The sequence below is a fragment of the Stegodyphus dumicola genome, chromosome X2 (assembly GCF_044657685.1).
Source record: "Stegodyphus dumicola isolate Sdum_Otavi_A_Nest chromosome X2, ASM4465768v1".
Classification (NCBI taxonomy): domain Eukaryota; kingdom Metazoa; phylum Arthropoda; class Arachnida; order Araneae; family Eresidae; genus Stegodyphus; species Stegodyphus dumicola.
Window position 1 is genome coordinate 127,572,179 of NC_140781.1, and position 24,346 is coordinate 127,596,524.

Sequence of the window (24,346 nt, forward strand, 5' to 3'; positions counted from 1 at the left end):
AAAGAACGTAAATCAAAATTGAAACAAAAACTAAACAATAAAATAATAAAGATTCTTTGGTCTTTTTTAAAGAGCACCCGCAAATTTTTCAACAGAGCTACGTTTTTGAATTATATCTAGATGATTATTATCTGAATTATATCTGGATGATTTGAATTGTTTCATCCAGATGTAATTCAGAAACATACTTCTTTGAAAAATTTTCGGCTGTTCCTTGAAAAAGAACAAAGAATTTTCAACTCTTAGTTTTATTATATTATTATTTTTATATTATTTTACTGAGTTGTTTTGTTTTTGTTTCAGTTTTGATTTGAGTTTTTTTCTTTTGGATTGTTACCCACCTACTTCTGATTAAATTATCATCTATTGATTATTTAATTTATTTTGCAACACACTGCTCGGCTTTAACAACTAATAGCTTTAATTTTGAAATTTTTGAAATGTCTTATATATATATATATATATATATATATATATATATATATTTATACATATAATAGATAGACTGACAGGTATAAATACATGTTTTTATGTACGCATTGTTTAAAATAACATTTAAAAGTATACCATGGGTTTTACATGAGCTCGCAGATCTGTTAAAACGAAAGACCAAACTTTGTTACTAATCTTGAACTGTGCCTCATCAATGAAACATATTTCTAAACGTGCTGAAAATCATCGTACGTGTGCTTTTCGTGTTCATTTAAGCTTAACGTCTGAAATTCATGTGTAACCCAAGATGTCGTTCTGTACGAGCTTTTCATCTAACAAGCCCCCATTAAGCTATAACAGCGTATGTAATCAGAGCAGCTGGATAAGCCTTTCAAACTAGATATGCAGATTTGCGACGCCTGAGCTGTGATAACTTCTTCACTCATTCTTTCGGTTGAATTCAGCTTGTGGCAGAGGGAGAAGGGAGGGGAGAGATTCTCGCTTTTGGTACTTTCTTCTTGATAACTTGGTTTGATTTTGCTTTTCGCACGCTGGACAAGTTTGTGATTTAGTATCCCATGTGAGTTTCAGATATTTTTGTTGAGATAAACCTTGATAGAGTGCTAAATAATAACTTCCGGATTGCAGCTTTTTGCTGATTGTTAAGTTTATCCATTCAAACTTTTGTCTGAAAGGTATTTATTGTATTATCGTTATTAATTCTTAATATTTGCATGGCTCAGGAAAATACTCAATAATTGGAGATTTTATATGAAACTTTCGCATCTTTCAATTTCGAATGATAAATATTATTGCTAAACACTGCAGTTTATGTAATACCATATTATGTTTCATATTAATATTTGTTTCATTTTATAACAATGCTATCGTTTTTTCTATAATATAATCATTTAATATTGGAAATTTTATCTTAAATCGTAATCCATAATTTACATTTCAGTTTATAACCGTAATAAATTTGAGGTAAAGAGTAGATCTATTCGAAAAACTCTAACTTCAGAATATATTTATTAGTTATTAGTATAATTTCCTCTTTACTGATAAAATAATGGTAATCCTGGCCTTTTTCTGAGGGTTTTTAATGTTCAGAAACAGCAACCGATATTATACGAACGTATAACGAATCAATTTACGAAGTTCTAAGAAGAGTTGCTCATAATTTCTTAGTTTTATAAATTTTAGTTGAAATAACTTAAAATGCTCTTACTCCTTTTTGAGACACAGTTTTTCTGAAAAATCACTCTGATTCTTTCTTAATATTTCATTTAAGATTCATTTCCATGAAAACATTTTTTATTTGTAAGAAAGTTTTAGAAGCCCACGAATAGTCGAATGATTGAGAATTGGTTTTATTTAGGTAAAAGAGGCGGCATTATATATATTGCGTGTTGTGTTTTATTGTTTGCTTTACATGCAGCGTAAATACAAGTTAATTTTATAGTTAATTCTCCAATAAAAGCTTGCCTTCTCAAGACTATGAATGTTTGTTTGGCTAAATTAACACAACTTAACTGAAAAATCACATAAGTAACAGCCATATTATTTTTCCGTTCGTCCTCTAAAACTGTATTAAAGAGTAATATTTCTGACGGATGTTACTTATATGCACTTAACGACACCCCTTTTAAATATACTTTCAAAGACATGCGTCAAAATGCGTTTTCTTAGCCGAAGCAATTTGTGTTTATCAACTGTGGCTTACTTGAGAGCTCTTAATATATATATATAGATATAGATATAGATAGATATAGATATATAGATATAGATATATATTACTATGAAAGGCCGAAATCTAGAGAATGTCGACATACTCCAGTGAATGTCAACATTCACATAGTTGCTTGATGTACGTCCGAAATATTTGCTTTTTACAACAATTCTGTGTCTTTCTTCTCGGCTTCTCATTTCGACCCTCGCCACAGCATACCTGTGCTTGTCGGCATACACAGGTGATGGTCCGAATGTATAAGAACATAACAAATATTCTAACTTTCACCGAAGTATTTGGTATGTGTTTTGACCAGTTTTGAACTTTCACGGTAACATATATTTTACAAACTGTTAAACCACAGTAGAAATGTTAAAAACGTAAACCACGTTCTGTTAAAAGAAAATTATCTATATATTACCTGTCCTCTCATGCCTAAAAAGAATTTTTTAGAAGAAGAATAAATTCATTTATTCCCAAGACGAACCAAAAGTTTGTTCTTTTAACATAGATAACTCAATTCTTTGAAATGAGATTTTTCATCATTTTTATTGTGTGCCTACCTCTTAGTTTACTTCAGTAAATAATTTAATTTTCTCTGATTGCGTTAGATTATTTTAATACAACAAAAATTACCAAGGTCGCTGGTTAAAAGGAGCATGGTGGAATTTCTACTATAAAATGGCTTGTATTTACATTGCATAAGTAAGGTATAAGTGGGAGGAACGCCAAAATTTCACCACTGGTCGTATGGGCATAGTCCTGCTGCACTAACTCCCGAGAAAGTCCACAAAGTCCCCTGAACAGTCACTCTGTTCAGTTGCTGGGAATAGAACTCATTAAGAACTACTCGTATTACGCGGCCTTATTAATTTGCCCCTGCTTATTATTTTGATAAAAAATTCTCTTCACAAGCATAGCGTCAATCACTGTCTTTGATTCGAATGCTTGTACTTTCGACTGAGGGGATAAATATTTAGTAGTTAATTTTAAAAAATTAAAATTTGTAGGCTTTATGTAAAAAATGAGTGTAAAATGCTGTAATTATTACCATCCTTATTTTAAAAGATATTGAATTTATATTATTTTTATTACGAATTAAACAATGTTTATTTTTTCGTACTTTCATCTTAATTATATACAATGTATCAATTATCTGGGTGCGGGTTATCGACCGGTTTGCGGGTTATCCCATAGTTGGCGGTCGCCATGCTCTCACGCCTAGTACTATGCACAATAGTGTAAAAAAACAAGCACGCCCAAGTCCGGCCATGCTTTAGAAAATCGTTGATTTGAGTCTTTAGGTTCAGTTTCAAAGATTCCCTTGTGCAATTTGTTTTGCATGTGCATAGATGAAGGCATCGTTTTGGTGGCTCACTTTGATTTCTTTTATTTCTCATATTCGGGTATTATTTCTTCTTTTTCTCTTAAAAACTGATTTGCAATTTTAGAAATAAGAAATTAATAATGTTTTGTGATTTTATTGTAACTTAAATTTAATTTTTAAAACCATTTGAGTGCTGCTTAGTAAAAGTACAAGAAACGCATTTTTATTGTAAAAGTGCGATCACAAGATGAGAACACAATTGCATTGCTACAAACAAGCAATTTTTCTAAGAACGAATGTTTTCTTTGGTTTAACTACTCATGCAACTTCTCTTTTTATTACTATATAAGGTATTTCTCTCACTTTCCTAGCATGCCTTCGTGGTGTAGTGGTTCTGCACTCTGGGCCGGTATTCCAGAGGTCCGTGGGTTGATTCCCGGGGAAGGCGATTGCTAGTTTTTCATCTCTTCTGCTTTTATCTAACGCTAATTCTTCATCTCTTCTACTCTTGGAATCTGCCTGGAATATGCCTTCTAGACCAGCGGTTCTCAACCTTTTGCCTAACGCGTACCATCTAAACAAAAACTAAAAAATTTCAGTCCCACCACTGCATTTTACAATGAATATTTTTTTACAAAAATAACTTATGTCTCTACAACTAGATACAAATAAATAAATAAGTAATTTTATTCAAATATCCACACATAAACAGACCAATTAAGTCTTACAACAGAACATAAATTTCATGAAAAGATAGCTTTATTAGTATAAAAAGCAAACTTTGCTATACACTATTTGAAGCAACAAATATGTATATATATGTTGTATATTGTGTATATATATACAAGTATATATACACTGTCCTTTGAAAGTTAAGGAACAGCATGTTTTTTATGTCTAATTTGAGAATGAAGTAACATAGAAACAAGAAATTTACAGGACATGTTCACTAAACAGTTCTTTAATGAATGCAACATAGACTTTTTCTAAAGTTCAACACAAAAATGAATTACAACAAAAAATTGCACTCTTGGCAGAGAAATCCAGTCTCGGAAAAACACTACATCACAGTTTTTTGAGGAAAATGTGGTGGTAACATTACAAAAATGGGTTATAATAAAGAATATGTCTACCCATAGCTGCAATACATTGGTGGCAGCGACGTTCTATGCTGTCAATAAGTTTCTGGAAAGTGACATGGGAAGCAACGACCAGACACGGAGTAATCCTTGTTCAAGCTCATCCAACGACCTTGGAGAAGGAATTAAAGCAGCAACCTATCTCCCAAGGTAGTCGCAAAAATGCTCTATCGGATTCAGGTCTGGGGATTTAGCTGGATATTCCATCCGCTCCATACCATGACTCTCGAGATGAGATATTCTTCAGCAGCCCGAGTTCAGTGCGGTTGCACATTGTCCTCCATCAGAAGAAATCCAAGCCCAATAGCAGCGGCATATGGGAGGACATATTGATCAAGGATTTCGTCACCATATCTCACACCGCTCAAAGTTCCTCCATGGAACAAATGCAGATCAGTGTGACCACCGAGAGAGATCCCAGCCCAAACCATTATTCCACCACCTCTGTAGCTGTGTCTTTCCACAGTGTGGGATTGTATGTATCTGGTGCGTCATTCCCTCCAGATCAGCTGATGGACTGAATCACTGTCCATTGTGAGCCTGGACTCGTCTGTGAAGAGGGCAGACGCCCATTGTTGACTGGTCCAAGAGACGTGTTCTCTTGCCTAACATAAATGGGCATCTCTGTGTTCTCGGGTCAAGGGGACACAAACAACTGGTCGTCTTGCATACAAACCTGTACTGTGCAGGCGTTTGAGCATTGTCGTAACTGATATTCTTGTTCCTGTTGCCACTAAATGATTTGCCATGAGCTGATGCACAGTAATGTTGCTCCTCCTCTGGGCCGAAAGATTTAAATAAGGTCTTCCGCAGGTGTTGTAACTCTTGGGATCTGCCTAGAATATGCCTTCTAGACCAGCGGTTCTCAGCCTTTTGCCTAACGTGTAACATCTAAACAAAAACTAAAAAATTTTAGTACCACCACTACATTTTACAATGAATATTTTTCAATTTCTCAATAGGAATATTTAAAAAATATATTTTGCCATTTGCATAGCCTATTGGCTCTTTGTATTAAATACGCACACATAAAAATATAAGATTAAAAATTGGTTACCATGTTAATTATTAAAATTTAAGTTATAATACTTTAATTCTAAAATTTAGTGTGAAATTTGGGGCTGTTTAAAAGAAAACAATTTCTTTATGTCTGATCTTAATTCACTTAGTTTTAACCGTAAATTAAGATCCACTTTTAATTTTGCTCTGTATTTATTTTTCAAATGTAACATGGAAGAAAGTGTATTGTACAGTAACTACGTAAGTAAAGTAAGCAGTGTATTGTACCTTTCATTTCGTACGGCTGTCGTGCTTGGGGACATGTTCTTGCCAAGAAGGTTAACAAAAGAAATTTAAGAAAGATTCAACGGAGAATTCTTCTTCGTATTATTAGTGGTTATAGAACCTTAAGCTATGAGGCTACTTTTGTTCTTGCAGGAGTTCCGCCTATTGATTTTGAAATTGCATATAAGAATAATATTTTTGAGTCATTGGCAACTCATGTTTCGGAAGACTGTATTAATGGAATTTCGCCCTTCACTGATCTTCCTCATCCCGCTTCTTTAGAATCCATAAATTTCTGCGATTATAAAGAGACTGCTGAAATAAGTTTTCATATGGGTTTTTTTACAGATGGCAGCAAGATGAACAACAAGGTTGGCCTTGCATTTGTTCTTATTGAAGGTCATTCCGAGATATGTTTTCTTAGACACCTGATACGGAATGAATGTACAGTTTTTCAAGCAGAACTTCTGTGCATTTATCTTGCCGTCAAATGGATCCAGGATCATGGGATAACATCCTCAAAGTACCTTATTTGTTCTGATTCTCTTTCTTCTCTTCAACTTTTTTGAACAGTATTACCAGCTGCGATAAATTAGTTATCGAAACCCTAGTAACTGTTAGTCCACTTAGAATTAGAGGTATTGATATCTGCTTTGCTTATGTGCGTGCTCATTATGGTTTCTACGGAAATGAAAGAGCTGATTTCTTAGCTAAAGATGCCTTAAATTTACCCATTGATATCAACATTAGCATTCCAAAGAGTTATTGGAAGTCCTTTCATTATAAAAAGCTTTTAGCTATGTGGAATGAGGAATACATTTCATCTTGTAATGCTGAAGTCATCAAAAAGTTCCTTCCTTCTATTACCATAGACTGAATTCCGAGTCTTTCCTCTCGTTAAATTTTAAAGTGTCTCAGTTTTTATCTGGTCACGGTAAATTTGCAAGTTATCTGTTTCGTTTTAATCTACGATCAAACAATTCATGCGAATGTTCAAAAAGAGTTCCTCAGGATGTGGAACATTTGATTTTCTTGTGCCCTACATTTGATGGCCCTAGGTTATGCTTGCAGAATGATTTGAAAATGTTCGGAGTGACTTGGCCAGTGAACTTATCTGTTTTCGTGAAGTCCAGACTGCTGTTCTCTGCTTTTGTTCGCTTTATTTATGCATGTAATTTTTAATGTTTATTTATACATGTAACCTTTAATGTTCTAGTTAACCTACTTCTGTAAGCCCTGTGTTATACATATGTGGTGCATGGGGAGTCTGTATGTTCTCAAAGAAAGAAAGAAAAAAAAAAAAAAAAAAAAAAAAAAAAAAAAAACATGGAAGAAACTCTTGTTCACACAAATAAGTTGCGCAAAAAAGGCAACACAAATTTAATACTAGCTTTATTTGAAATGCCTTTAATTTTTTTTGTTTGTTCAGCCAAGTGTGTTATTTTGGAAATATTCAGTTACACTTCGATCACAAACAATTTCTATCAATTGTTCTTTTTCATCATGAGATAAATTTTCAGGTACATTTGAACAAAAGGGCTTTCTAATCTAATTTTCTTTTTCATAATCCTTGGAAAAATATATGTTGAAATTATTTTACAATGAAAAACAATGATTTTTGATGTTGGATGCTAATTCTTCTTTTATTTTCAAATTATTTTCGGTTGGAAAACTTCCAATTCTTTATTATTATTATACTGATTATTAGCTCGAGTTTTTTTATCATTGTATTTATTTTATCTTTAATGGTAAACAAATTAATACTTTGTCATTATAAGCCTAAATTTTATTCATTTAACTTTCCAAAAATATCAGCTACATATGCTAAACGCGCCAACTATAGTTCACTAAATAAACATTTTTGCAATTCGAATTTTGAATCATAGAGGAAGATTTGAATTTCTGAAATTCAAAAAGACGATTTAAAATTTTGCATCTGGATAACCACCTTACTTCGGAATGTAACAAAAGCACTTGATGTTCACTGCTTATCTCTTGGTATAAAATCGCAAATATTCTTGAGTTTAAAGCTCGGCTTTTAATAAAATTAACGATTTTCACAGCTTGATTAAAAACATTTTTTAGGTTTTCGAAGACTGTTTTGGCTACTAAAGTTTCACAATGAATGGAGCAGTGAATAAATTTAGTTTCAGGTGCGACATTCTTTATTTAGGAAATAACATCGGAATGTTTTCCTGTTAAAGCCCGAGCTACGTCACTGCATGGGCGTCCGGAATTTTGAATCTGGAATACAGATTTGGAATTTCTTTTATTAACTATTACATATTTTGTAAAACTTGAACGAATTTTTGATTAACAAACTCAACGATTTCAAAGCGAACAATGGCAACACTATACGGAAAAAAAAAAAAAAAAAAAATCATTTTCATCTCCAGCTCGCGAGACTGTGTATCGGAAATTCTACAGATGTGATGTTTTTAAATATTTTGTGATATTGCTGTTGAAGTGAATTTTATGGTTTAAGTGCGAAACACATGATATTTAATAAATAAAGGCTTTATTTAGCGTAAGAATAACTACGTGCATATCTCACTATTTGTTAAAATGAACGATATGTTTAACTGAGTTTTCGTGAAATTGTGAATAATAATCCTGTTAAATAGTAGGATGAGTAAAACCTCGAGAGCAAAAATTGTACTTCTGGGGAATTATAGTAATGATAAATTTTTAAATACATCTCTCACCAGTTGTAAAGAAAATATGTGACACGCACATCCAAGGGAGTCGTAAGATGTTTATTTTCGTCAAATATTAGAATTATTTTAATTGTTGTATTGCTTGTAATTCATAAATTATCCATGAAGCGCTACAGTTGGAAGTTTGTTTTGGTTTATTTTAAATCGTTAGTTCTGACTTGAATCAAATTGTGATTTTTCACGAGTCTTTACTGAAGTACTCTTTCGTTTATTTCATGTTATATATGTTTCTATAATTATCAATTCTGCGTTGTAAATTAGTTGTGTTACAAATAATACCAATCGGAGGTATAATTAAAATTAAAATTAAAAAAAGAATTGTCAAGAAATGTGTATATTTTTTTAATCGTTCCTTTAATTAAGCTACATGCTATTTTAACATAAAAGTAAATTAAAAATCTTATGTATCTTATCAAATCCCACCTCTGAGAACTGACTTTAGCAGGTTGTTGTGGATGCTCAATGTATTGACAGCATAATTACGACATCGCGTAACGTAAAACTGACAGTAAAGTAGACCAAATTTTGGAAGACTTGAAATTCAGAATGAACAATTACGTAACTTAGTTAACTGATCAGGGCAGCAAATTTTAGACGTTATAATCTGGTTCCTAATGTAAATCTATTACTATATATTATTATGCAATATTTGACTAGGTGCAGGGTGGGATTCTTTAACTCTTTCTAAAATATATATCGGAAATGTCTTCTGATGCAAAGTAAATAAAGGGGACCACTCGAGAGACGCTAATAGTTGGGGAAGTGCACAATGCCTCATTCCTCTTCCATACCAGGGAAATGTCGATACTTTTCGAGAGGAAAGATGACCTTCCCCGATCCGTATGGAAGCCGAAACAAGGGACATAAAATGAAGCGTAACTGCGTCGGGTCCACCTCTGGCCCCGCATCATCCTTTGGTTAGTATCTGTAGAGCCACGCACTCCCACACAATGGAGAAGGCCTTTATCGCTCCCCACCAGAGCCGACGCCCGCCCCCCGCGACACCTCAACTCCGTTGGTGGGAATATTGCCTTCTACACATTCGAATGGGAGGTGGAGTAGTCACTGTCCCTATCCGTCAAATATCTGAACCTCCCCTTCAGATCTCCCTCCCCCTTTCAGGATGTTTCCGTACTCTTGGGCTTCTTCTCGGGTGAAAAGCATTTTCTTTCCCGTGCTCTCTAGGATGAGAGCTCGGTTTACTGGATTTGGCTCTTTCTCGCCTTTCTAGGTCATGGCCAAGTCTCCAGCGTCAATTTAATTCCGGATAAACGAAGGACTTAATGCAAAGTCTTTCTTTTGCTGTTTTCTCCTCTTAACTGTTTGACATTGAAGCACTGGCTGAAATACTGACATTTAGATACTAGCTGGAAGTTTTATGGCAGGATGTTATATCTGAGAGTGGGATATTTTACGCTGTCAATGAATTTAAAATTTTTGTAACTATATTCCGCCAAGTTATCCAGAGTTATGAGAGTTATCGTAAATCCACTGTTAGATCATTTCAGAGCTAGAATTTTGAATGTCTAGTTATAGAATTGATAAGAAAGACATTAATTAAGCTTTAGTTGCAAGTATAAATTTCACACAGATATGTACTATTTATCTAAATACATTCTTTGAGGTTAATGTTTATAAGAAATGTAGCCTACGTAATTATGATTGTCTTCATTTTATATGCCCCGAAATATAGTTTTAGAGGCAGAAGCAAATTTGCATCTTATGAGCTGTAAAGTGAAAAAATAGAAATATCATGTGAGGAGGCGAATAATCTATGATATGAACCCCGCACAAAATATCAAACTAATTATAAAATTAGTTTGATATTTTTTCTGATATGTATCGAATAGCAGCTAGTTGTTGCTGAATAAAGCTGTGTACATATTTATATAGCTTTGGTCAGCAGTATAAATTCCCATATAAGCTATAGTACGATTGATAAACGGAAATGCATATTCATGCGCTGTAAGCTGCATTTATATAATAATTACCTCTTTTTTTCATTACAGTAAACAAAAAATTAATTCATTTTTCGTAACGATGTTCGCGTGCCTTTGTTACAAATTAAAAGGATTAAAGCGAATTACAAACAACTATTTTAGAAGCAAATGACTCTTTGATGAATATTAAAGGCCTTGCATGTGATGTAATTATTTTAGCAAATCACGTGAAGCCCATTTATTTTAGTAGGCGGTTTTTAATAGAGGGTTTTCTAAGGTAAATTTGCTCCGATTTAATATTACTTACATGTATAACCTGTGGGAATGAAGGAATTAAATTAAGTTGGTTTTAGAAGCAGTGTACTCAGCTTCATTTTTAGAAATTACAAATAAGACTGCAATTGCACACTCAAGACGGGGGGGGGAATCATCCGTAGAGGAAGATTACTTGAAATATTCATTTTTTTTCAAATTATGTTAATTGCAATAAATTGTTTGATTAATTATATTTCCCATTCCAACTGATATGATGAGTTAAATAAATTGAAATGATGGCAGACTTAATGCAAGTAGAATTGTGTCCTCCATAATATAACGTATTGTTTGATCTTAAGAAATTTCTGAAAGTTACGTTTTAATTCAAGAAATGTTTTAAAAAATATATTTTAATTTACTTCTCAATTATTATTGCGAATGACTTCTAATTTTGAATTACCTTCACGATTTGCTTCTGAAAGTACAAGGATGACACACCTACTTCTTATTTATGTGTTTAATGTTCTGTCGTGTCTGTGTGAGTATTTCATTATTATAAAAAAAAAAAAAAAAATGTTGCAATACTGACAATAGGTCACTTAATTGGATGGCATTCTTGATGTTTGATAATAATAGCCAAAGGAATTTTTTTAACCGTAAATAAAGAAAAGCATAAACAAGCTAACGGTTGGAAAAGTCACTTGTTTAAAAAAAATAGTAGAATTTACTAAAAACTCTAAAATTAAGTATTTTAAGAAATGCAAATCTGAAACAATTAAAAAATTCATTTTGAAGCTTCCGAAGAAATTTTCTGAGAAAAATAAGAAAGAAAAGTTTGCTGACAAAGAAATTTCGAAAGCTTTGCTCTTAAGAAAATGGCTGTTTTCTATTGGTGAAATAAAATTTAGTAGGAAATAAATTATAACAAAAAGCATCTTTATTTCACATTGCCATAAATTTTTCAGTAATTTTCCTCATATTTGAAGCTTTTTATTGTGAAGAATTGGCTAGCCACTTATCTATGAAATTTCCTTTAAAATTTGATATTGAATTTCCTTACAAATTAAGCTAAATTTCAAGAAATTTAATATCTGTAAAACCTTGTATGAACTTCCTGCTTTCTTTTAAAAAGAGAATCATGAAAGTGGTTAAATAGTGAGAGGGAGGGTACTGGACATTGAGATTATTTGACAGTTTATCAGGGCTGTCTATATTGCATATTTGCACTCAATGATAAGCAAATTTCAACTTTATTTTTTATTATTCTTAGGTTTTTAATTACGAACTTTTTTATTAATTGGAAAAAAATGAAACTTAATTTCGTAGGCAAATCAAACTCAACTAACGCGTTTGAATATAATATTAAAATGACATTATTTAATACATATCGATTGTACAAAAGCGTACTGATCTGTAGAATGCATATTTTTAGGATTTTATTGTTTTTTAAACTTTTATAAGGTATTTCTCCCGCCTTCGGGGTATAGTGATTCTGCACGCTGAGCCTTTATTCCAGAGGTCCGTGGTTCGATTCCTGGCGAAGGCGATTGCTAGTTTTTCATCTTTCCTTCTCTTCTAATTAACCTAATGTCTATACACTTTTACTACTACTAAACATTTTATCAGATGCATTTGTTAAAATAGCATAATTACGCAGTTGTAATTTATTTTAAGGAAGCAAAAAACTGAGAAATAAAGTTATATTTGTGAGTAAAAAGTCAGATATACAGGGTGTACCATAAATATTACTAATGCTGTACAGAGCCGTATTCCAGAAAACAGGGGAATTACTATACTTCTATAACTCATACTTTTCGAGAAAAATGGGAATGAAAAACCTACATCATCATGTTCAGTGCAAGGAAGAAACGATTCATTTTAAGCATTATAAATACAAAAATCTGATTAAAATCGAATAATCTATTTCTTTAATCGATAACAGTATGTTCGCGGAAATATTAATGCCGTGTGTGGTTTGTGAGAGGAATGTTTATTGTGTGGAACTTACCATAGTTCTTTTGGATTTAGGCTTCTCGTGATTGCCAAATAGCAGTTAGGTGCTGGCATGCGTTCTGGTAATAAAAACCCATAACAGCCACTTTCGAAAACAAGCATTCATAGATAAATTAATTTCTGATTTTACTTTAATTTCTCTGATTTACTTTAATTTTATAATGTATAACATAATAATTACTTCCCTTGCATAGAATAGCACGTTTTTGGATTTTCTCGAAAATTACAAATTAGTGAGACAATTAGTTGGCCATTTTTTTATCCACTCACAACCAACAATACCGCGAGCATACGGTGTTTATAGCGACATATTATATGTAGTAAAAACTTTCTTATTTGTATCTGTCTCTGTTAGAAAGACCATTATATATATATGATAAAGAGCTATTTTTTTAAACCAAGAAATGATAATCGAAATATAAAGATTGGATTTTTAAACGGGGGGGGAAGAGGGTGTTTTTTTTTTTTTTTTTTTATAAGTAAGACAGCTATGTTTGTAATATCAAATGCATTTCATACTACTGCATAAATTTACACAAAATATACAAATATGATTATTTATTACAATTACTCCAATCTACACGCTTGCAAAACTTAGAATAAATTTTGAAATTTTATAAAGGATTATGAAAATAATTAGGGCCGTTTTAAAAGTGTTACAAGAAGTTTCAAGGCCTGTGTAAAAGTTGATGCAGAACAATAACTTTAAAGCACGTTGAAAGACTAATTTATCTTTCCTAATTAAAAAGCGTTTAAAATTTTAGCTATCTACTTTTAATATACATATAAAATGTCGTTAAACAGGTAGTGGCACATGCAGGTTTCTGACATAGTAAAGTAGATCTTTCAAAGACTGAAGATCTGCGCCAATTTGCTTTAGGATTGGCGATGTTGGCGTGAATATAGCTTTTCCTTGATAACCTGAGGGTTGAAGGGAAGAAGTCAGATAGTCGATATATTGAATGTGCTTTCTTGTGTGTGCGTGTATGTATGTGTGTATGTGTATGAATGCGTGTTTGTTCGTGTGTGCTTCCCGACCTCTGGAAGAGCAGGAGGAGGAGGATGGTCATACCAATACACGAAGTCTGTGATTTGTTGGTTGATGCACATTCTTCTTGCTTCTGGCAATAAATTTATATGTCTTTACTTTTCTTCAACTTGTTTCTCTTTCTATGTGTCAAGTTATTGCCACGTCCAAACTTCTTTTATACACTGCTCTTCCGAACTAGCAACTAAAAAAATAAAATTCTAAGTTTAATTTCATTTTTCTTTTGGGGCAAAGTATTCTAGCTCGAAAATGTTGGAGAGGTATGTTCCAGAAATTTTAGGAAGTTGGAAGCAATAGTAACAATAAGTTTTTAAAAAAAATATATAATTAAATGTTGTTAGATAGATGCTGCTGCTTTTTATGCCATTTCTTGTTTAGTGTTGATATGCAACCTTTATATCATTTGTATAGGCAAATGTTATAAAAGTTAATTCCTAGGCTTTGTAAGGTTTGGTATAGACCACGGTACAAATTCGGTAACTCTATTTTAAAAGAATTTCACTGTAAAGTTATTAATATTTTTGAAAAGGATAACCTACATCGCCATTGTGATTTCAAAAAGTCAAATGCCAAAAGATGCTTATTAAAAGTTAGTGAACTTCAAGCTTCTTGTTGGTAAGGCAGCAAGTGAGTATGCCTGTTCCAGTATCTCATGTGACTAAATTCCTCCATGCATCTGTTCTATTTTTGAATCTCCTTAAAAGTTACTTTTCTTTTGATATACTGCCTATTGCACTAACAATGGCGATATACTAAAGAAATCATGGGTCAGGTGCCAAAATGCAAGCGAATTCTTTTAAAGTCCTTTAACGCATCATCATTGAATTTTGGAAATTTAGATAAAGTCCTACTAAGCTAATAACTAATCTTTACTTAGTTAGCAGAGTAAGTGTTCTTAAAATACAATTTGGGATATTTCCTCTAAAAAAAGCTGCCAATATTCGTTAATAACTAAAATGCTCATAAAAATTATTTGTAATCTAATTTTAATCTGTTATTACCGATTTAAAATTACTTAATATTTACAGTAAGACAGGGAGATCACTATTATGTATTTTACGTAATATTCAACTGTCTATAATTACTTAACATTCATGTGAAAGAAATTAAAAATAAATAAGTAAAACGTATGTTAAATTATTTTTAATTCACTTTATGCGTGAATATGATCTGGAATCTAACACAATTGATCCTAAGTTTGTAATCCTTCTAGTCATATTCAAATTTTAACAAATAAAATAAGCTTGCGTTGTTGAACAAATACTTGTAGCCTTAGGTATTAACAAGTGACCATAAACCAGATCTAAGTATATACCATGTATATGATCATTACAAATGCCTTTATTTATTTAAAAATATTGCTTGTAACCTGCGTATTAATTTTTCTAGTGTATGATTATTAATGTAATTATCCAGTGAACCAGTTCTTTTGATAACGGTATACTAATTAAACTTTTCATTATGTAACATGGTAGTAGTAACTTTTTATTGATATTTCTGAGGACTGTTAAATTTCCGCCACTTTCGTGCAGTCGATCAGTTATTTTCATTTGCCCTTCCCGGGACTCGAACCTAGGCCTCTCGAATACACGTCGACTGTGCTACCCTTTCATCACGTAAGCAAACTGGAAAGAAAGGAGAAAATACCTTATATGCGCCCCCTTTTAAAGAGCGGTTGGGGATTAGCAAACCCAATCGCCAAATCCTGCTGATGACGAACTATCATCATCCATCTTTTAGTTCGGGTGCCACTGTAGAGACATTAGGATTTTTTAAAGCAGGATACATGTAAAATGTGCAGCGCCCTCACCCGGCCTCGAAGCGGAGCTCTCGAATACACGCCGAGTGTGCTACCGTTACACCATGAAGGCATGCTGGAAGGAAGGAGAAAATATCTTATAAATTCATACCTTCTCAATAGTAAAGAAATTGTAAAATATCTCAGTAATTAGTTCTTCTTCCTTTTATTATTTTCATGAATTATTTTAGTTTGCTTTTAGTTCTTACACAATTTTGTTTTTAAAAATCATCCAACGTAACTTTTAATGTAATAGCTGCTGTAAATAAATTTGAATCTTCACAATAAATTCGATCCCCGTTTGGAAGCCATTAGCCCCCCTTGCGAAAATATATTGGTGTTTTTGGAAGGTCGGCAACCAAGCCGACAATTTTTTCCTGCCTACACTGAATCAAAATTTCTGAAAGAACCTATAAGCAAAGGAGGAGAGACGAGATATGTGGGAATTTGATATGCTGGAAAAACTGCAAAATGGTTTCGGAAATTATTTCGCGAACTTCATTTCTAATGAATGACAATGAATGCTTATTCGTTGTCATTCATTTTTCCCTTATTTAGTTTATTATTGAATTTTTAATGAATGTTTATTCTGAGTATTACTTTTGCATTTGGGTATAAAAATTATCGAAATACAAATTTTTAAAAATATTGGTCGTACTTATAATTTAGTTCCTAGTTAATACTAATCAATAGTGGCTTTGGAACAGAAAAATATTTTAGTGATTCTTAATATTTTGCGATTCTGATTTCGATAATGAATTTGGAATTTCTCCATCGAACTCACTATTTTACAATAGAATAGGCCCCTGACATTATCATTCTATAGAAGACTTTGCTGTTATTATGAGCCCCGACATATACTGTATCCAGTCAATCTAACTTAAACGATCTCATTCATAAACAGAGTTTATCGAAACATCAAACCAACATATTGGCGTTTGCTTAAAGAAATTAAAAATGGGAGGTAAAAAACAAAATTGAGTAGTTTTTAATCATTGAAGAGCAGGAGCTAATTCTAAAACATGTTTTAGTGCACTTGCTACCTTAAAGTACGATTTTGGATATATCTTCGCTAAGAACGTATGTTGTTTACAGAGGAACTGGAAAAAATTCTTATGAGCAAGTAATTTTACTTCATAATAGAGACTAGTGCCCATCAGTTTCTCACATTGAGTATAAAAGTTCAGCTCAGCTACCTAAATCACGAGGAAAGTTTATGCTAGGCCCGGGAAGATTTCAAAGTAATAGTTCCGTTTCTTGTGCTACCACTTGGGTACACAAATTATTGCGTAAAATTTGAGTAGCGAATTTTTATGCCCAAAATTTGTGAAGTCAAATTAAGGATAGCATCGTTTCTTGATCTTTAAATTATTGAACTATAGAATAATCTTGAATTTGAAGACATATTAAATAAGACTAAAACTGCTGAGGGCATAAAAGTCTTTTTAAACGAGTTGAGGAATTTCGTAGGTAATCTCAAGCTATAACACTATGGAGAACTAAATAATAAACTTCTGAAGAACTATAAAAATGTTATAAGGCTTTGAAGTGTGATATGCCGCTTAACACTCATTTTGTGGATGTCAGGCATAATTTTACAAAAGAGCACTAGGATCCAGAGGACTGTAGCCCCTAAAGAAGCTGTAAATGACCGACACAGAGAAGGTTTACATTAGGATATGTGTGCAATGAATAAAATGGGAAAATGGAACTCTGAAGGCAGAGGAATGCAAAAGTGGATTTCGTGCTTTATACCATATGCTTGGGAACAATGCTTTCAGTGCAGTTTTAACTAAGAAAGCAATAATGCTTTTACAATTAACATGTGCGTAGTCTCATTTCCAACAGCGTATAGTTATGTATTTATATACACTAACGTTTCTATCTTAAATATAGCTATATCCATATTTCGAGAGGGTAACTTTCCTGTCTTCTTCTTCTAAGATACAATAGTTAATTATAATGGAAATTATATGAAATAAATTGCTCAGAACTTTAAAATCGAAGTTTTTAAACTGGCATATGCCCATAAAAAAGAAAGATCAGTTTTGCTGTAGAAAAGAATGAAACGTTTTTATTTGTTTTGAAGTAAATGGCCATTTTCCATGCATTCCCTCAGTACATTGCTATGCAATTTGGAATAATTCATTTATGTTTATGATTTATTTTGTGTTACCTATTACTCAAAAATTTCTAAAAAACTGAAGTGTTATCTTAAATCTGATATAGTTTTCCCATACAAAAAAATTTCTGCTGATTTTGAGTTTCTGAAAAGAGGGAGAGATATCTATACCTGATCCGCCAATTCCTTTTTTAACCCTTAAAATTGCTTAAATTTTCAATTTAGCGTAACACAGAGATATTCCTGAATGGGAGAAGGAGTTTTCATGGAAGAAGTTGAAAGCATATTTGTAATGCATTTGTAGAATATATTTTTGCCTGAAGCAAATTTAAAATCTCATAACATTATTATTTTATTTTTTTGCTATCATCAATTCGTTTAAAACAACTCTGTTCTTCAAGTTCGAATAAAACAGAAGCTGAAAATGTTTCGTTCTTATACAGTGCAGTGCCACATCAGCCAGTTTTTGAAAGCATTCTGAGACATAACAAATTGAAAATATTTCCTAGATGTAGTGATAGATGCACAGAGTAGCATTTGCGCACAGCTAAATTTGAATGATACTTTTGCGCATCTCAAAGGTTGCCAAGCAAAACTCTCTTTTGTTTTTTTATCAACTGGCGACTATTCTTATTTGTTCGTTTTCACCCCAAAAATGTAAGATAAATTCATAGTATCCAGACACACTGGAGACGAAAGAATTAAGATATAAACACGCACAAACACGTTTTCTATTAACCCATTTCATCTAATCCCTTTAGATAATCTGGTCCAAGACGAATCTCATACCTAATACTGACCAATATAAATCGTATTAGATCTCTGAGCATTGCATTTATGGGAAAAACTAACACAAATTTTCCCTTTTCATTTGTCAGTTGCAGTACCCTTTAAATAATAAAATATAAATAAATAAAAGCTCTCATTTAAGCTGCTTATAGAATCACAGCATTTCTTAGAAAGGATATAACGCTTGCAAGAGATTGCTTGGATTCGAAAAGGCTTCAAGGAATCAACATGTGCAGCAAAAGTATGGAAGGCCCTATTATAAATATATTTGGGAGAAACAAAAATAGAATAAGATTTAAAATTTTCATCTCAATGGTCCTCGTTTCCCGAAGGTAAGTTTAGAAGGTAAGTCACAAATAATTCTTGCCACCCACCACTTGAATTACTCAAATAAAGTAAACCTTTGGTGTAGGATCAGTTAAAATTTGTCAAATCGGTTTTAATAGTATGGGTTATAGTAGATATTATTTTTGAGTTGGTCTATTAAATTGCTTCTGATTATGTTATTTAGTAAAAATCTGATTGCTAAAATTTACTTTTATTGAATTGCGAATGTGTATGAAAAGTTACATAATTTTAATACTTTTCTGCTAATATGGCTTCTATACCGAAATATTGCCCTATATTCACTTCATAGACATTAGCGGTATGTGTAAATTTTGTAATTAGCAATACGAACTCACTATATATTTGATATGAAGACAGATGATTAATTACTAATTTTAGAAAAATCTTATCTACTTCAAGACAGATCGAGACAAATTTATCTACTTGCCAATAATTTACTTCTTCCGTGCAAAAACTAACATTCCAGAGTTAATAAAATATTTCTTTCCTTGTGATTATAAATTATTTCAAAGCAATAAATAGTGGGACATACTCTTAAATTCATCTCGCATATTGTTGAAAAAGTAATACAGATATAGCTGAAAGTAAATTAATGAGAATTAATAGAGCAATTTAACAAAAGTACAAAAGTACATAGATCGTATATGTTAACTATTACTCTGTCTGGCCCGATGATTCTGGTATGAAGAGCATGCCAATTAAAACAATCATTGCATTTAATGCTTCTTCATTGAAGCCATGGTCGTATTAAAATTGCTTTTGTTATATCTGACTTCGCATAAGATTGAATTTTATTTTGTTTTCTATAGCAATCTTCTTCTGAAAAGCACGCATCATTAAATAAGCAGAGCTGTAAGTTTCTAATCTTCTAGTAAGCTTTGCTGACTATTTGTTGAACTCCCTTCAAAACATGTGCGTTGCAAATAAGCATAGCTGTTACTTAGTTATTGATGTTCTAATAATCCTCAAAGACTATGTAATGCACTTTATGAAAATTACTAAACTGCTACTGTTTGCTTTTCATGACGATTTCTTTTCTTTTTGAAATAATAGGTTAATAGGAAATTTATTTTGTAGTCTGTATAAGTGTTTGTAGTCTCATCTTAGTACCAGTGTTTTTAACTTCTAGGAGAGTAAAGTGCACCGAAATGACTTGGAATCTCGTAGAAATATAAGGTCTAAAATGACATACATGAGGTTATGTGCATAGAAAACAACAGAAACCATGTAAGTTTGCAATGTCCTCGCCGAGACTCGAACCTGGACCTCTCGAATACGCGCCGAGTCTGCTGCGTTACACCACGAAGGGAAGGCATGCTGGAAGGAGGGAGAAAATACATTACATACTCCCCTTTTTAAAGGGCTATTGGGGTTCTTAGGGAGCTACTGTAGATTCATTAGGTTGTTTCGAAGCAGGAGATGTGAAAAATGTGCAATGCCCTCGCCGAGACTCGAATGTGAACCTCTCGAATACGCGCCAAGTGTACTACCGGTACACCAAGAAGACATGCGAAAAGGACGGAGAGAATATCTTACATAGTCTTAAAAAGTACACGAAAAGTAAAAAGCAGTGCATTTTTTACCTTGCAGTTCACTAGTTCATATCGAAGATTTGGGACTGGTAAAAAACTGAAACTTCGACGTTTAAGACTTACAGAGTTTCAATCGTTGTAACACAACTGATTCATTGAAAATTGATATCATTGAAAAAATAACATTCATAGCGAAGGTATTCTGTATCAAAAACAAGGATCAGTAACATTGATGAAAGTAAGCAGATGTAATCTGTTGTTCCGCATGTCAATCATATCGGTTAAAGGAGTGAGATGACTAAAGAATTGGTTACAGATTAGATAAACGGAGAGGAGGAAAGGTTCTTATACCAGATTGACGGGGAGATTATTAATAGCATATTACAAGATGTTGAAATAGCAGGCGACGAAGATCAAGAGATTGCAATGAACTTTGTTAAGCACAATGATAATAGTTGAAGCTTTGTATTCTACATCAATTGTTCTACTGAAAACAATCTGACTTGGACCACAATTCTACTACAACTATTTGTCAAACATGTATAAGGAAAGAGCTGCAGTTTATTAAATGTTGTAATTAACAACAGTAGCATTATTGTGTTAATAATAAATTAAATGCACATTGTCGAGTGAGGTAAATAATGAACACTGTATTAGCAACAAAATAAATGAACAATGAAATCTATCCTAAATGACTGAAAAAATAAATTTGTGTTGACTAAAAAAAGTGTGTCTTCATAATTATCATCAGACTTTACATTAATTATAAATGTTTCTGCATTCCGAAGTAATAGTTATTACACAGTACCACCATTACTTTATTTTAAGGTTTGAGTTAACTTAAATTGCTCAAAAATATTTTCACTGAAGCTTTCTTTCGCCTGTAATTTATGAATATTCTAATTCACTTTTATTTCTTGACTGGAATGATTAATTTTAAATTTTTCTATACATTTGATTTAGTATTTGAGTTTATTAGCAAATTTATCTTATTTGGAAAATATCCATATTTAACAATCTGTATTTATAAAATGTTTTCATGATCAGGGTTTGAACCCAGTATCTCGTAATGCGTCATGCGGTCTATTTTTTTGTACTAAATAAATTTGTTTAACAGCGACACTCTTCCTAGTCTTTGATATTGTTAAAGCAGTGTGGAGGTTTTTACATGTGTACCATAGCGTAGCACATCATGGATAATTTTCTTCAACTCCAAAGATCATTTTCTTCTTGGATAAAGAAACCGGTATAGATTAATATTTTTGTGAATTACTAACTTATGATTTATGACATCTTCATTGTTACGCATTTGTTACCCTGCCAGTGAGTTTGTTAAATCATAGAATGGTTATTAAATCTCATTATTTATATATTTCAGTGTTATTAATACAGATCATTTTCTACACCTGCAGAACTCTTGGTTCATCAGTTATGTTGGTTTATTTCTTGGATATGAGATACAGTGATTTATTTTTTGAAGATGAGATAAAAAATGCTTTCAGACAAGTGTAGCATAAATCTCCCAGCGCGAGGTTAACGGTATGCCTTTTCATCGTCCTAAAACGGGTGTGGTCTTTAAGCATGGGATGTCGATAGCTCTTTTTCAAGTTCTGAACGGAAAAAAAAGATGCAATAAACGAAATAAATAAAAAATTGAACAGATGGCATGGAGATAGAGTTACATTTTGGCACAGATAGGATCTCACGAATGTAGTAAGATAAATTACATTTAAATTTCAACACACTCAGCAAGACTGCAAAAACGGTGTATATTTAAGAAGAAAAATTAACTTTCTCTTTGCATGTTATTTGAATTGTCACCAAATATTTACGAAAGTGCTTTATTGCTTGGCTGAAGCGCTGTTGAATTAAACATAGCGGAAACAGTTTTGTTAAAAAAGAATAAAAAATTTGCTTGATCTGTAAAGTTGCTCGCAGTTACTAATAAATTTAAATCCAAATGACCGTATTAAAATTTTTCTTCTCTTATCAACAAGAAATGAGTTGCTTATTCATTCTCAACTCATTTAATGAAGTAAATGCATACTGGCTTATTGAAAAGTGTCTTTTTAACTAACTGTTATCTGTACAAAATGCTGACGCTGATTAACCAGACCTAAGATTTTTAAATGTGCTGCCCTATTAGTGTAGTGATAGAGGAGCCAGCTGCCATATATTTGAGCCCAGTTTCGAATCCCGGAGAACGCATGTATGTTTGTAAATGTATAAGAATCTTTGTGACATGGACGCACTTAAAATACCCTTGAGGCGAAAGTGGTCTTGAGAGTTGTGGCAGTTAGACAAATCCTTCATAACGTTGATTTAACTATATTAAAATCAAAATTATGTCCAGTTGGTCGTGTTTCCTGTACTATGGGACATATGCTGCTCGTTATAAACATTTCGTCCTTTGTACAGCATTTTAAGGCACTCTCCAAATTTGATACTGAATTTTAGTTCATTTTTATGTTTTATCATTTTAGTTTATTTTTATGTTCATTTTTATCTAGTTTGAAGAAAAGCACAGCAAACGATGAGGATCCATATATATACATATATATAAATATTATTATTGCAAATAACTTTATTAAACAGACAGCAAAAATGAAGTGTTTTTAAAATTATAAAGAGAAAATTGTTCTTTTTATAGGAAATGGTTTTATTTTCTATGTCTTATTCTAACGCAAGTTTATTCCTAAGAACTTTAACCTTTGGCGTTTTTGTTATTCGAATACTGCAAAGCACACGAGAGCTACCTGCCTAAGGGAAGTGATGCCTCTATAGAGGACTCTTGTATTTACTTTACGAGGAAAAACACGCACGGAAACTAATGGTCGAGACCGATCCTTCGCTTTGATTTTCAACTCAGATCAAACTACCAGTACCTAGAGGTTTTAACCATTCGATCACATGTGGGGGACCTTTAAACTTTTAAACGTACTCGTATTTTCAAATAAATTACTGGTTCTGTAATACTACTCATTCTGTAAGTCCTGTCGACTGCTATTCTGGTCGCCGCCCGGCGGGCGTAGTGGTTAGTGGTTCTGACTGCCGTATCGATGATTCCGCATTCGAATATCGGAGAAGGCATTGTAAGCGTATAATGTCTGTACGGCGAGGAGGCACTCAGAATACAAAAGAAAGACTTCTCGAGAGATTGTTGGTAAGGAAGAGAAGAGGAAGACCTTCGAATCGCCTCCACCGGGGTGCTCTCCTTCAAAACTGGGGCGGAACTACACAGTTACTTTAGCAGTACTACACTTGTACGACTTGTAGAGTCATTAGGCTAATTGAAGCAGGAAAGATGAAAAATATGCAACCGCCTTCGCCGGGAATCGAACCACGGACCTCTGGAATACCGACCCGGTGTGCAGAATCACTACACCACGAAGGCTCGCTAGGGAAGAGGGAGAAATACCTTATAGACTAATCGAAAAATTTTGCTGTCCTGCCTACTTCTACCTGTTCCTCTTATTCTGGTCTCGGATAAATCTAACTATTGACAGAATACAAGATGCCCATAGACGTAGTATCCAATTCCATGTTAGGTTTTAAAAGAAAAGAAAGGAAAGGAAAAAAGTTCTGTGAGAGTTAATAATTTAGTTGTCCCCAAACAAAAGCATTTTTAAAAGTTCTGATGACAGACAGCACTAAGTGTCTCATGGAAAATATATCAGATACGGAAACCAAAAAGTAACGGCAGCGTCTGAGGGAAAGGCGGCCTGCAGACACGGACAGCCAGGTAGAATGACTCTGTGATTTCTTGCTTTGGAGTTGAAATAAGAACATTGTCTGCATAAGAAATATGAAGTCTTTCATTCAGCTTAAAGGTACACGATTGTCATCAACCACGAAGATACTGAAACCAGTCCC

At 32.9% G+C, this 24,346-nt stretch overlaps 1 protein-coding gene across 6 annotated transcripts in view; it reads left to right on the forward strand.

Moving 5' to 3' along the window:
- Window positions 1-890: 890 nt before the first annotated feature.
- The window catches only part of LOC118202012 (homeobox protein OTX2-like), a 232,008-nt gene continuing 208,552 nt past the window's right edge, over window positions 891-24,346 (forward strand). For 3 of the 6 annotated variants that reach the window (XM_085809881.1, XM_085809886.1, XM_085809889.1), the window contains exon 1: window positions 891-1,012. The gene's annotated coding sequence lies outside the window, so the exon portion shown is untranslated. Of the gene's footprint in view, window positions 1,128-24,346 lie in introns of all 6 variants that reach the window. The other 3 variants (XM_085809880.1, XM_085809885.1, XM_085809888.1) reach the window with 1 other exon arrangement.